The sequence below is a fragment of the Patagioenas fasciata genome, chromosome 7 (assembly GCF_037038585.1).
Source record: "Patagioenas fasciata isolate bPatFas1 chromosome 7, bPatFas1.hap1, whole genome shotgun sequence".
NCBI classification, from domain to species: Eukaryota; Metazoa; Chordata; class Aves; order Columbiformes; family Columbidae; genus Patagioenas; species Patagioenas fasciata.
In genome coordinates this window covers 27,026,222-27,041,457 of record NC_092526.1, presented here as the reverse complement: position 1 = coordinate 27,041,457, position 15,236 = coordinate 27,026,222, and the positions used below count along the sequence as shown (strand labels likewise).

Below are 15,236 nucleotides of genomic sequence, written 5' to 3'. Positions count from 1 at the left end.
GGGTACTTCTCAGGGAGCAGTGTGCTATTTTTTGTCCATAAGGAAGGATTTATGCGAGTTTACTTGTGCCTTGTCTAGCAAAACAAATCAAAATATTTAGGCTGATACAAGAATGTTCTGGCAAGGAAAACCTTAGCACAAATACATTTATTCAACTTTAAATCCTAGATTTATTGCAAAAGAAAAGTATCAAGTGTAGTTTGAGGCAGCTTGCATATTAACAGCTAAGTTACTTGCCATTTGTGCTACTTATTTAGATTTATTTCAGCGCAATTCAAGCCCTTACTGCTCATATGAGAGTCCATTCTGTCTTAACTAGAGGACAAATAATTGCTTTATATGATAGCTGATATTCTAACAGCTTTTCTGTGTTGAAGTCTTCACATAATATTAACGAAAGCTGAACTTCAGCCTTGGTTTCTCTTCAGCAGCTGATTATGACAGCTATTTGAAATGATTTATTCCTGATGAAATACATCACACTTTGTTTAGAGTTTGCATGATCTCACATTGCTGTGTTCAAAGTTAAAGTGGCAACAGCCCTGATTTTTCTGTCAGGCACTTTATAAGTGAATTAATTTTTTGGCACTGTGTTAGATGTCAGATTGCAGTCACTCCCTACGCTGGCGTTGCAGCAGCTTTGCTGTTACTGTTTGTTTAACAGAGACATGGGTGGAGATAAACGCCAAAATAACTAAATGTTTATAATAAAAATTGTATTAAACGGGTACTAAGGGTTTGTTCCTGACAGGAAATTCTGCTTTGTGAATGAAATAACTGTTTGAATCTGGTGATAAAGTTTACAGTTGTCTTATAAATAATCAAGTTTTTAATAGGAAAATGTCCCTTAAGGATTATTTTCAAGAGCTAGACATGTAAGTTTGCAGTTCAGCTATATCCATAGGGCTATTATGTATTAGTTGGTAGTTTTGGAAGTTTTTAATCAGTGTGTTTTTCATTTCTCACCATAAATGGAGTGATTACTTTTCCTACTGGAAATAATTTGTTATTTGATCACTTCCCTGTACAGTCTTGTATACAACCTCCCAAATGCTGTCCCTTGTCTCTGGTGTGATTTAACTTGATCCATACAGGTTTTGTAAAGATTTATAGTGTCTGGACCTACAAATTCAGACTTAAAACTTTAAGTATATATTTAATTATTAATGGCATTTTACATATGTGTGAGCAAAGAACTGTGGTGTTTGGATAAGGTTGTGAATAAGTGAAGAAGGTACAGAAAATTAGTAAGGATGTAGGTTTTATTTTTATTAAAGGGCATCTTGATACATTTCTAGTGGAAGTATAGCAAAGTTGTGAAAAGGTTCCTAATGTGTAGTAAAATATTGGTTAATATGTAGTCTAAAGCAGATTAGGAATGAAGATTTCATTACTTGATTTCACCACCCCTCCAGTGATCATTTTTCTTAAGTCTTGATTCAGTTTCTTACTTTTGTGGGGATGTGGAAGACCAGCTTTAAAGAAATGAGCAAATGGAACTTGCCTTTTATAAAACTACTTCAGTTTTACTTTTGTTAGGTGTGAATTCCATGCTTACTCCCTCTGTAGTGACTGTGGAATCATTCCTGAACCTCAGGAAACTAAAGGCTTAGACTTGTAGAAAAAGTTGAATTAAAAGGGAATTGTAATTCTGTAGAACTTTGCCTACAGCAGCAGAACTATTACAAGGTCAATAAGTCTGGACAAGGCTGAACCCATCTTGTAATGCATATTCTAATGTATTGTGTATGGTTTTGAAACAGATTTTTTTCTTTTTCGAAGTGTTTGGATAATGAAACTAGATGCTTAGTTCAAGAGTCTCAGTCAAGAACTAGCATTTAAATTACTCAAATCTGAAGGCTAAAGCTCATTTTTCATAGTAATGAGTAGAGCTCACTGAAGCAGGTAATATGGATGCTCTTTGAAAAGTGAGAAAGCAGAAGAAATTACTAACAAAGACAAAATCAATACGTTATGTGTTTTTTACAATGTTTCCTTGAGTAAAAAGCTTATAAAGCGCCTGTAAAGCTTATCTAATGGTGGGTAGCTTCATATTGGTACTGATTATATTATGCTTTGAAATAATTTAGCAGTAGGACAAAATCGAGCAATGATTTTGACTTTTCAGTGTGATATTCTTGTTACTTGTGGTAGTCGGCTTCCTACATTAAACAATACAATGAGTTCTTTCCAGGTTCAAACTGTCTTGACCTTGAAGTAACTATTTAAAGCTGATTGTAGTATCATAATACCCAAACTGAGTTAAACTGTATTTAAAAAAATTGTCTGGTGGGCATTTGACCATGGAGGGCTTGGATTTTATCAGAGAAAAGTCTATTCAACTTGCCTGTTGTATCTCCTTGTGAGGAACAGCTGAAATAATTGATACGAACAGATTTATCAGCTTGCAACAAGTTTACTAAAGCTTTTGTCAGGCTTACCTCTTTCATTTATGTGGTTATATGCTGTATCCTAAAAACTGCTTGCTGTCAACAGTGTCAACAGAACGCTGGTTTTTTTTTTATCTCATTTAATATGGGCTCAAATTCTAGATGTTTTTTCTTACAAACATATCATAAAGCACAAGCAATAGAAATAGCTTTACATTTTGATTTCTGAAGATTAGTATTCTAAGACACATTTTTCCTTCTGCATTAACTTTTGAAACTAAATGCCAAAAAAATCATAGTAATTGAATTACCATGTTGTATTATTACTAAAAAAAGACAGTAATTTAACTTCCATGCACTTATACTTTGTTTTGTGTATGCTAAACTCCCTGTACTGTTATTCTACTTCACTGTTTTCCTGTGGTGATAGCTTGAAAACTGATTTCTCTCAATCTTACTGCACTACTTGTATTTTATTTTTTTTCCTGTGCTCCTTATGTTGTGGAACAGTCAGAAGTGTCAGAAATTCTTCTCAATATTTACCTTCAAAATCCTTCTTGAGACTTTATCCTCTTCTGGTGCCTGAAGGCATCATATATAATACTACACATCTTAAAGTAATTTATCAGACTTTGCATTTTTTGTTGTTGTTTTAGATCTGATAGAATTAGTTCTTCAGAATCTGTTTTGATTATAGGAGACTGACTAGCAAATATATAACTCCAAATTTGATGTCTGATGTCAACACTGCTTTTGTGACTACTACTAACAGCTTAAGTGAGGACCTTTTGCCTTTTCCCCTGTTAGTATTGATTGTGCAAAATATTAATATCAGAAAGTGCTCCTGAGTGCTAAAGAGATGAGTGCGCAGATTTTCATCAGTATCATCATTAGCATTGACATAATGCTTATTTAAACATCTTTGTGATGAATGGAAAAGCTGTACATCTGTCTTGGGGAACCTGAGTGGGAGATTTAAGATAATTCCTCTGAATCAGTTGAAAAAGCCATACAGGGCTGAGAGAGTTAAGGTTTTCAGGTTCTTTTTAGACAATAGCAATTAAAGAAGAACATTTAATTTTCTCTGCATTCCTATATGGTTTTGATTCTCTGTTCTGTATTTGCATAATGTCAATATTGAGAGCCAAGTCCAGCTTGTTTCACTTACAGCTGCTACCATGGGTAAGATCAGAAAAACTGGGCTTCACTGGAAAATATTTCTCTGCTTCTAACTCAACTATGAATGTCAACAGGAGGTTCCTGGTAGGAATAGCTGTGCACTGCAGATAAAAGGAATTATTCATTACCAGCAAGCAGATAATGATGAACACTGATTCAGACACATAATGCCTAATCTTCTGTCACACTGATGATTTTCAGACCAACTACTGCTCTGCTTATCAGAGCATTCATCTACAGGGGTAGCTATTTCCAAATAACTGTCACCAGGGGTGGGGGGAGAGATTATTTTTCTTTTTTGACCATTCTTCCTAGCTTATCAAAATAAACCTCAGATCTCTACTTAGATATTTCAGCTTCTTGGACTCTGTGAAAGTATTCACCAGATTACTTACCCATATAAACATGTCTCTTTCAGTACTGCCAGCTGTGACAATGATGCTTTAGAAGAATGAGAAGAACAAAGATGGAACTTGTTCTTTCCTGCTAACCTCCTAGGTGCTTGGCTGGTAAGATGACCTCTTATGGAACTCATATTGTAATTATTCCATTAAGAACTGCAGGAGAACATGCTAATGAAAATGTAATGCATTTCAGAAGGCTGTCTCCCTTAGTCATACCTGTGTCTGTGTGGTGCAAATGCAGACATAAAGTGCTGAGAGTGGGAAGTCTGCTGGTACATGATGAAAGCAGTTGGTCATGGGCTTTGGCTGACTTGCTGAGCTGGGTTAGTCACTGGAGAGCCGCTTCAGGGAATTAATCTGATTAGGAAATATTCTTTTGTATCTAGGTGGTGTGTGATTCAGTAGTCCTTCTGTAGTGCATATCTGACCTGTAAGGAGACAACAAAAAGCAGGCAGCTTTCATCAAAGCAGTCTCTAAATGTGAGAATAGAGTAACAGTGCCTGGGAATATACAGATGGTAATTAGTTCTATCTACAGGAATCTCTGCTATTCCAGTAAACAAAGAATTTCCACATATTATGAGGAAGACTTTTTTTTCTTAAACTAGGAATCTGTTTCACTGAATGTATTATCAGTCTGTTTTCTTTTGGTTTCAATCTACTTGGTGGATAATCATAAAATAGCCTCCTACAGTATTTGAAAAAAGTGTCTGCAGTGGGTTCAGTGTATGATCTTATACGTCTCTAATGATTGCATTTTATCAGAAGCTTTGCAGACAGCCAGATAAGGGAAGCTTATGAATATGAATTTCTATGGTATCACACTACAAAACTCACAACATAGCAAAACCAGAGTGAACACTTTAATCTCACTTGAACAATTCCATAATTTGGTTATTTTGGATAGGTGTTGATACGGCTAACAGCCTGTTGGGCCTGTGGGTTTCAGCATTCTCATCTAATACTGCTTATTATTTGCTGTTTGTGGCTTACATAAAGTTGTTTAGCTAAGTATATCTACTTAAATGATTGGTTACAGTAGTAGCATTAAATACATAATGAAACCATGTTAAATACCATGTATATACTTGTAAAGCGTCGTAATGAAGAATAAAAGTACTATGTTACATTCAGGATAACAAATTATATTAACTGCTCAAGCTGTTTCTCATCTGACTGGGTTTTACAAATATAAACTCATTCAAATGTGAAACCCGATAAGATGGCCACTGAAAAGGACTTTAAGACAATCTTTCTTCATATGATATTATTTTGCTGCTTTATGTTGTGTGTTGATCAGCAATTAAAATGTGTAGTTGAAAATAGCAGAACCTTGCTCACCCAACAAACTTTTCCACATGCTTGCTGTTTTTCCTAGGACTGGGTCACAAGTTATATCCTGAAGCTATAGGTATAATAACTTTTGAAACAGACAGTTCAGCCAGTTAAATTTCAGTGGAAACCTGAAAAGTTTGCATTGTTTCTCAAACTTTCACAATGTCAATTAGAATAAAAAAACTGACTTAATCAAACAGATTTTTGTGAATCCTCTGACAAGGCTTCATGTGCATGATATTGTCATGCCCAGTATTTGTATCTGATTATATATATAAACTGTGAGAAACTTCTGAAAGCTCCAGAAAAGGTGGGTCATTAAGTAGATACGAGCAGCATAGACTTTTATTTCTCTAACTGTTTTAGAGATAAAAGAAAGTCTTGTCTCGAGATTTAAGTCCTTAGGACAAACTTATGTTGCTACAACTAGAAAGTTGTAGCTATCTGGTGTTCAAATTTGATCAGACTTTAGCAAACAGTATACAGAAATACGTGTTTTGTATGCACTTGAGGAAATGGGAAGCTTCAGTTGCTCCAGTACTTGATCTGTAGTTCATGACCTGCCTTGTTTCACACTCCGCTTTGGAACTTCAGTGAAAGCCGGTTTTAGCTAAATATGAATCGGACCCTTGTCACCTTCTTTGGCAATGTGATACGGTTAAAAATTCATGTCAGAAAGAGTAGAGCAGAGACAGGTTAACTGTGCGGTTACATTTGTTGTGGGTTTGGGGTTTGTTTTTCATGTTCACATGAGGGGAGGTGGAATTTTGAAGTACAGCTTTTTGGAGAAGTTGAGGCCAGGTAGAATTTCAAAATCAACTGCTTGTATTTCACTTTTCATATTTTTGGGTTATTGGTGGGAAGATAAAGGACGAGTATCTTTCAGTAGTCTTTTGGGTTGTGTGGTGTGTTTTTTTTTTTAAATCTTTCTTCAAACTGTTTTGGAGTGTTTTGTGGAAGTCAATTGTTTGAAGGTGTGTTAAAGAAAATATCTGAAGCTTGTAGACAGGGGAACCGGTTTCCAGAAACTGCTGGTTAAAGGCAGAAATATAAGCAGTTATTTTTACATGTTTTCCTAACACTTATGGCCATGATTACTTTTAGGGAATATGGAAATCCCTTCTATTGTTTACAGTACCTCAGGTTACTGTTGTTCTTAATTTTCCTAATTATCTGGTGGTGACACTTAAAACTTGGAATGCCCAAGTTCATGTGTGAACATTGGAATGAAAGTACTTGAACAGCACTTATGAGTGAGTTGACCCTGATCGTTTCATAAAACACTGTGCATGTTAGCTGAAAAGGCGACTGAGTTAATGTACAGTTTGTAGAAAGTTAATGACTTAGTAGAAACTATTCTAATTTCTGCTCCATGGAAGGATTTAATGTAACAGGCTTATCAAGCAAAATAACCCGCTGGAAAAAGCATTATTTGTGAGAAATTTGAAGCTCTTGATGAGACCAGATCCCTGTGTGTTCTTGGTCTTCTCACAAGTGTTTATGGCAACTGAATATTGCTGGCTACGTAACACAGCCTGGTCTATCCCTGGTACCCAAAGAGTGTTGCTTCTAAATATTCTTTCTGAACTGGTATGTCCACAAAGGGTCCATGTGCTTTCTGCACAGAAATAGAATTAGCCAATATAAATGTGTTAAGATTTTTTTTTGTTCAAGTATTTGGTGTCAATAAAAATAGCAAGTTGTTGTTTTTGGTCTAAAATTCTCATATATAAGGATTATATTTCAAAATGTAACTTTTAGTATTGTGGCATTAATTTACAAAGCAGACAGTTGTTTTCAGCATTGATATCCACTGTGAAATTTGGAAGAGTTTAGATGTCTCTTGCTAGCATTCCATCTTGTTGTTGTTTTGCCACCAAGTTGAGAATGTATAAACAGCTAACTTTCACTTATACGTTATGGTTACTTTGTTTTATTTGTCCTAAACCATTTCTGTTCTTGATCAGAAATACAGACTATCTTTCTTGATAATAGAAGTTAATGTAATCAATAAATAGAAAGTATTATTTAGGAGCGGATTGATACAGTGTGGTAAAAAGCCATTGACAGTGACAGTTCCAGGTGTATAAAAAAGTGAAACAACAATCTATAATAACTTGAAGTGGTTGGAGCAGGAAGAGTTCTGCTATGAAATAAAAGCTATAAATTGGGTGAATCATGAGATGTACTTAGGTCTAATATTTCCCTACAGCTTACATTAAGAGGGGAAAAAAATGTAGCTGCTGTTTCAGCAGCCTTATGTAAAATTTTGATCTCTGAAATCTTGCAGGGAATTGCTATCATGGTCAGGTGCTCTTCATAGTCACCCAGTAGTGTGTGTTTGGAGACACTGGAGAGGAAACCTCCATAAATATTTGGGCAGTGATTATGTTAAAGAATAGGCAATTATCTAGCAAGTCTCTTTCCATTGGAGGCTTTGGAGGCAATTTTTTTCCAGCTACGATTTAACTTTCCCTAAAGCAAAACCCAGACTAATTTCACATGTCTTCATGCCTATTTTATTATTTCAAGGAGATTCCCTCAAAAGATTTTTCTCACAGGTATTTTTAGAGGAAACTTATCGCTATTTGTTGGAGTATTAAGAAGCAAATACAGTCCTGTTGAATATGTGGTTCAGTGCTTCTCAGGGAAAGGGCATCTTTTTCAGATCAAAGACTTCAGTCTACTGTAAATAATCAAAGCAGTCTTATGGGAATGTTCTCATCACTGGTTTTTGACATTCTACTGAAATGTTTCACACAATAATGTACTATTTGTGTTTGGGCTTTTAATTTTGAAGAATATGGATTTCAGTTTCTGGTATTTTATTACTTTGCTTGAAGATGTGTATCCACTTAGAGTATATTAATAAAGATCCTTAAGGATCTTGTATAAGTAAATAGCAACAAAGCAAGGCAGAGAAATTGCAGGCGTGTATGTGATGATGGTTAAATCACAAGTTGTGACTATAATAACACATAATGCAGAGTATCAGCTTGTGAATTCAGGCAAGTTACACAACAGAATGAAAAAAGAAGGCAAAAAAACCAGCCCTACGTAATGTCATTGGTCTTAAGTGGTGATGTCAGCAGTAAATATATATGTGAATATTAGTTATGACTGCATGGTGAAAGCATCATAGATTAATGCATTCTTAGTAGGAAAAAAAAGTATTTCTAGATCTTAGAGGTATTAGGTTTGGATATTGTCTATTAAAATAAAACCAAAGCCTTTGGTATAAGAACACTAATCCAGTACAAGAACAATTGGGAATGAAAGACACAATGTCCTTGATGGCTTTGATGCTAATGATATATTCTGCACCTGGCACATTCTGTCAGCACAGTATGTAATTCTCTTTAATTGAAGAGTAGTTTGTCTCTATTTCTCTAATTATTTTTTTCCTTTTGGCTTTGCTGTACAGTGTTCTTATTTAGTGTTCAGTTCATTTTTTTACATAACTGCTCATCCTTTGTGATCAACATGAACAGATAGACCCTGTAAGATAAAATGAATGGGAAGTTGGGTGTTCTGAAGACATATGTAATTTTGGGTAAATATTTGCTAAGTTTCAAGAGCATCTTGAAGTTGTGTGCTAAAGAAAGCCATTGGAGGTTCTTAAAGTAGGCTCTGCTCAGTTACAGAAAAGAATGCAAAAGGAAGAAAGACCAGTGTTTTAAAGTAAAAAGCAGCTTGATTCATATTGTCTCTACATATTTTTCTATAACTACCTATACCTCAGGGGTCAAAACAAATACTTAGAAAAAAGCAAGACCCTAGGGTCAATACGAATTTTTTTATATTTTTCTGCTCTACCTTATTTTCCTCCTCCTCAGTCTATATGTGATTGTTCCTGATAACTACTGAACTACATCATCTGTTGGTGATGAATAAACTAAAGGAACCTAACCTTAAGTTCAGGTTGCTAGCTAAACTATCAAGAACTTAAAAACCAAACAAAAAAAAATATATATAAACAAACGAAAGTTACATAGCACATGTCTCTCATCAAGCTGTTCCTTTAGCTGTTTCCTTTTCTTTGCATTAAATTGCTTTTGGGCAGTGTTTTTGAAAGTTTATCTCATGTTTTGGATTTCTGATGCATTTGTCCACAAACTTGAGCCAGTACATGAAGTACATGGGAATCTGAGTTCTGCAGCTGCTAGATTTGAATTACTATGAGAAGTTTCAGGATTATTTCAGCAATGGTATTTCCAGGCACTGGTGTGAAACAACTAGAACTGGGATAGCAAACAGAATCCTTTTAAGATATCTGAAGTCCTCATGACAGTGACTGATGTAATTTTGCAATCCTAATTCATTTATGGGCAAAACAGTGAAATCAAATGTCTTTAAAAGAGCCACTGGATTTCCTGAAAGCATAAATCATGAATGTTGGAGGGGAAAAAGAATTCTTGTTACTTAAAACATATACAATATTTATTGCACATCTGCTTCCTTGAAAGCTTTTGGTAACTTTATTTATTATATGGGAATTTTTCAGAATCTGTGTAAAGATTTGTGATATCAGCATGTAATGTAACTGTTTTAACTTACAACTCATAAAATCACTGTGGTAATGATACTGAAGTCTGTAGTTTGGAACTGGGATGAAACTAAGGAAAGGAATAATTTACATATGTTAACGGCAATAAAAAAAATAATCCTTGTGATTCTGCTGCCTGAGCAGCATATGTAAGCAGCACACAGCTTAAAGATGATGCTGATGAAAATAGAGGAAGATAGGAATAATTTAACTCCCACTTTCAAAGCAATATGTAAAATACAAAAGAAAATTTTGTTTCTGGTTTTGCTTGAGAACACTTCTCTGCAGGGAGATGTAAGATGCTATGGAAATACAAACATGCAAAAGAACTTGCTTTTTAGATTGATTGTTCTTGCTTGGAGAGAGTGATCTTCAAATTGTTCTGATGTTCCATCACACTTCATAGGTCTCCCTTTCTTTTGTCTTATAGTAATACTAATAACAGTGAAGATAAATGCAAGTATTACTTACAATATTTTTAATCATGCGAGTAGGAAATAATACTTCATCAGACCAGAATTTGAAGTGTTGTCAGTCAGTGCTGGTTAGTGCAGGCTGGACAATTCATGAGCCAAATTCAGATGTACAGTCTGAACATACTAATTTGAGTATCAGACAATTTCTATCACATCACATCTTATGTGCCTGGACCATGTACTTTTATTTTGAGGTATAAAAAAAATAACGTTCCTTCTCTCTTAACCTGTAGGTTTAGCTGGACTTTTAGGTTTGCCTCATAAATCTTTAATGACTAAAAGTACCTTCAATTTCATGTTCTTCAATCTCTAGCACACAAAAAAGGAAAAAAAAAAAAAAATCAGATCAGAAAATAAAACAAAACTTGTGAAAATCTTTTCATCTTAATCTCTGCAATGTTTTCAGGGCTTTTTCATTAAATACTATTGTTGCTCTTACTCCTTTCAGTTAAACAATATACTAGACTCATTGGTCTGTGACTGTATTCCTAAGTGAGATGTTCTGCAGCTTTGTGGAATATTTGCCTCCCTTCATACCACTGACTCTACTGAAACTGCTTTTTATGCTGACAAATAAGAGACTAGAAGTTTTATTTAAATTACCAGACATGCTGGCTTAGAAGTTCAGGGAAACCTGTATTTGAAAGACAGAATTAATTTCTGAAAGCATGTTTTGCAATTGCTGCTGAAGTTTAACACCAAATGTATGGACTATGTAGGTATTGGAACACAGTCTGCCCTATGCAAAATATTGGCAAATGCTGTTTTCATAATATTTGGTGCTATTCCTTAAATACAAAATGTAATGTCTGCCAGTTTCCTTTGAGCAGACTGTATTTTTTCCAGAACGCCTACATTATCTTATTCAGTGGCTGGAATCTGGATTTCTGTGTATTAACAGGGGGATCCAGTTTCAAAATGTTTCGGTTTGAAGACGGAAATTTCAAATGATATTGCTCTTATGGCAAGAGAGCAAGTAAGTTGAGAGTATTCTGTGTAACACACAGTTTCTTGGAAGTTCTCCCATGGGTGGGGCATAAAGGCATGCCTACTTTCATGGAAGAAAAAAAAAATCCCCTTTTCCTTTTCATGTTTCTGGAACTTCAGTAGGAACTTTTTTTTCCCTACAGAATTATATATATCAATGACTTGTTTCTTTGCAAGATACAACAGAAAGCTGCTAATGATTATTTCAGGATGTACCTTACAAAGCCAAAAATGGATCATCTGTTGTCTGTCCTTGGAAGGTTGGTTGGTCTCCAGTGTGTCATAGTTCTAAGTTTATTACAGGCTGTTTTGCTTTTGGATAAAATTGTTCCTGAGGTGGTTAAGAACCATAATTTATGTTAGTAGGCCTTTTTCTTTCCCTTCAGGAAGAGGGTTGTGAGTGTGGCTGCAGTGGCCAGGTCAGTCCTGGCCCCTTGCTCTGGCTATCCACAGTCTGGGGCAGCTGCAGAGGGCACTGCTTCAGCTGAGGCTGTGCTCAGCAGGGTGAGGAGGTGCAAAGAAGGCTGCCGAAGACAGGCCTTTAAGGTATTTGACAAAACAAAACTGATTTTAAGGAGAAGTGTTGCTGAACACATGTATTTTGTTTAATGAATGCAAGATGAAATTATTTAGAAAGAAAATATGAAATAAATTTTTCCTGTGTTTGCTGATTTCCAGTTTTGTTCTCCCCTTCTGACTGCATCTTTCTCTTATTTGTATGCTACTTCATTCTTCTGTAAATGAACAACTTCTTGTTCCTGCTTAATCCTTTAACGATGCTGTGCCCCTAGTTGGGGCACATCCTCCTCTTTTCTGAGAGCACATATAGTAAGCCAGAAAATAGTGCTCTGACCATGCAGAGTAAGTTCTGAGGCTAGGAACAAGTCAAACAGAAGCCCACAGAAGGTAAGATTTAGTATGTAGTGGCTTTTTCTGAAAAAAGAGTGTTTGGTATCTAAAATTACTAGGTAAACTTAGTGGAAATTTTCAACTTTATTGGCTCAAAACTTGGAATAATCCCTTCTGTTTTCTGTAAGGCAACTCCAGGCTGGGGCTTCTGAGAGGAGCTGTTCTCTCATCTGTCAGACAAGAACAAGAGGGACATGCAGAGTGGAGAAAGGCGGAGTAAAATGGGAGTAGAATAAGGTCATTGTTAGCTTAGCATGCTGTGTTCAGTACCAATGCCCTACATTGTGGGATTGTAAAACTACATCTTTGATTTGCTTTCTCAAATATGTGAAAAGCATTTTACGTGGGCTTGTGGAAAAAAAATACTTAGTGCAGCTTTATAGTTTGCGAAACTGAGTTATTCGCTTATTTAAAGGTTACTTAGAAATTATAAAAAGATACTACAAAATAGCATAGATAGGACATAGGTGCCCTGGTCCCTATCATTGCTATCCTGAAGAGTAAATATGATTCAAAGAAACCCAGTTACGATCTTCTCATGGTACTTGCATACTAGTTTTCTTTGCTAGCATCAGGTAAGTGTTCCATTGATGATAATGAACAGGAGCAGGGAGTGCACTTCAAGAATATCCAACACTGCTTTCTCAGAACTTGGAAGATCTTAACCAGATTTCCATCTTGTGCACAATTTCCTATGTTTTCAGTAGTCTTCTATAGTCTCACATTTCTATTTCAAAATGTCAATCTGATCTGACTTTAAGGTATTTTTACAATGAATTTACATTCTCGAGAGATGTTGTTTTTCACGCTTTTACAAAAGAAAGTATTGACTGCCAAGATCTAAGTTGATACTTTATCTTTTTTGATAATTTTCTTTAACAGAGCAGCAAAACACATGTTGTAGTCTGACACTAGAATTTCTTTTAGTTTTTCTTCAACACCATTTCTTGAGTCAGGCAATGTCTGCTTTTTGCAGTTGTTACACAAGTTAGAATACCAAATGGAAGAGCACAGAAACCAAGACCTCTAATCCCCAGTATGACAGGTCTGGCTTTAGGCAAGTCACTTAAATTCTGTCTCAGGTTCCCATAAAATGGGATAACATGTCTCTTGCTCATCAGGATACTGTATACATTGATTTATACTTGTAAGATTTTGCAGAATGCTTCATATTACTCCATTTTACTTATCTTCCCTCTCCCTTCCTCATTCCCTTTCTGATTTCTGGTTTCACATTGGCCAAAATAGATGTGATGGAGGGAAGGAAATAATTCTCATTACTATACAGAAAGAGAAAACTAAAAATGAATGTAAGTATAAAATTACCACTTAGAGCAATATTGTCACATGAATAGAAGTGTGCAAATGGAGAATACATGGACAATACAAAGTCATAAAATGGTCCTTGGCGATTTTCTTATCTCTTGTCCAGAATCTGATATGTAAATGATACATTTTGAAATTTGTCAAACATTGAAGAAGACATGAGAGCAGCAGGCTCAGCAGTTGCAGAACACTTGAATATTTATTTATTTATTTATTTAAGCTATCTATTTATTTATTTATTTATTTTTAGCCAGTAGACTTCGTGGCTTCTATAATGCAACTTAATCTCTGTTCTGGAACAAGCCCCGTGCTCTAGCGGTTGTGTTTATGTGGCCCTTTCTCTATGTGAAAAGAACAGGTGGAGTGTGTTGTAGACATGATGCAGGATGTCTGTTGGCAAGTTCAGTGACAGGTTTTAAGCACATGATAGAATTTTCACTGTGGTTTTCCTAAACCTAAATTATCTGGCCCTATATTTATGAATCTTGAACTCAGCATGAATTCTAGATGGGCTGGGAAGCTATTTAATTACCTTTTAGCAGCCAAAGCGATATTGAGCACTGGCGGGAGAGTAGACAGCTATAGCTGCAGAATCAGTGGCAGCCAAATCCTGATGACCCTCTGCTGTAGACAGAGCAAAAGCCATCAGAACCTCCCAGGTCCCATAAACTAATCACATGAAATAACACATCTGTAGGGAAATCTGTTTATATTGGAAATACTGAGGTCAAAACCTGCTGAGCGGTGTATGTGATTTGAATTGAATGGATGCAACTCCATCAGTGAAACTTTGAAATGCAGACTAAGACAAAGCCTTAATCTAACCATTAGTTTTCAGAAGGTGTTCCCAGTGTGTATATTTTAAATGCTAATTTTAATCAGTATAAGAGATCTAAAGTAGTCATGGAGCTCCAGTCCTCCAGAGAGCAATAGGATTTACAGTGTAGCTTGCTGTCTGATGAGCTCCTCAGCAGTCATACGAAGAGATGCTTAAATGAGAAAGCATTGTATTTTGGCAGCTTGTTACTTTGTAAACGTTTCTAGCTGTTTCTTTGAATTTTACCTAGAAAGTTACAATCTTTAGTATTTATTTGGGCATTTGTGGTTAGAGAAATCTTGTGTTTGCTTGTGCTGCTGTATGTTGAGGGCTCTGTAATGTAACCCCTGGTCAGATAAAAGAAAGAAAACCTGGTAGTGGGAATACAAAAGGAGTGCAAGGGAAATAAAGGATTTGTGTACCATTACACCATATGGGAGACAGTGGTGTGTGTTATCATGGAACAGAAAAATGTACTGGTTGCTGTGACATACACATGTGAAGAAAGCATTCTCTTCATCAGCTTGTAGTGCTGTCAGTGGTCTGTAGGGACTAGGGGGGCGATATTCAGTCCCTCTCAAAGTGCTCAAGACAATCCTGTGTACTGAACACCGTGCTTTGTCCATTCAAAGGTTCCTAAAGGGACCCTGACGACTTTAAACACCAGCGGTGCCAAGGTAGGTGTAAGGTATGACGATGTAAGAATTACAAATAGTTCTATCTCTTAGGTGTCATTTGAGCCAGCTAACAAATCAGCCACCACAGTTCTGCTGGGTAAGATTTCCAGGGACATCTAATGGTGGGATAAGAGCTTTCTATATGTATCTTGAATAAAATTTTGTTATTTTTTTAGTTGTCTGTCTGTGA

General features: G+C 35.8%; 1 long non-coding RNA gene across 1 annotated transcript in view; it reads left to right on the top strand.

The window, feature by feature from the left end:
* Window positions 1-15,236, top strand: part of LOC139828435 (uncharacterized) — a 160,637-nt gene that overhangs the window by 28,802 nt on the left and 116,599 nt on the right. Inside the window, exon 2 of the long non-coding RNA XR_011740009.1 lies at window positions 3,988-4,078. This is a non-coding gene — a long non-coding RNA (uncharacterized lncRNA). The remainder of the gene's footprint in view (window positions 1-3,987; window positions 4,079-15,236) is intronic.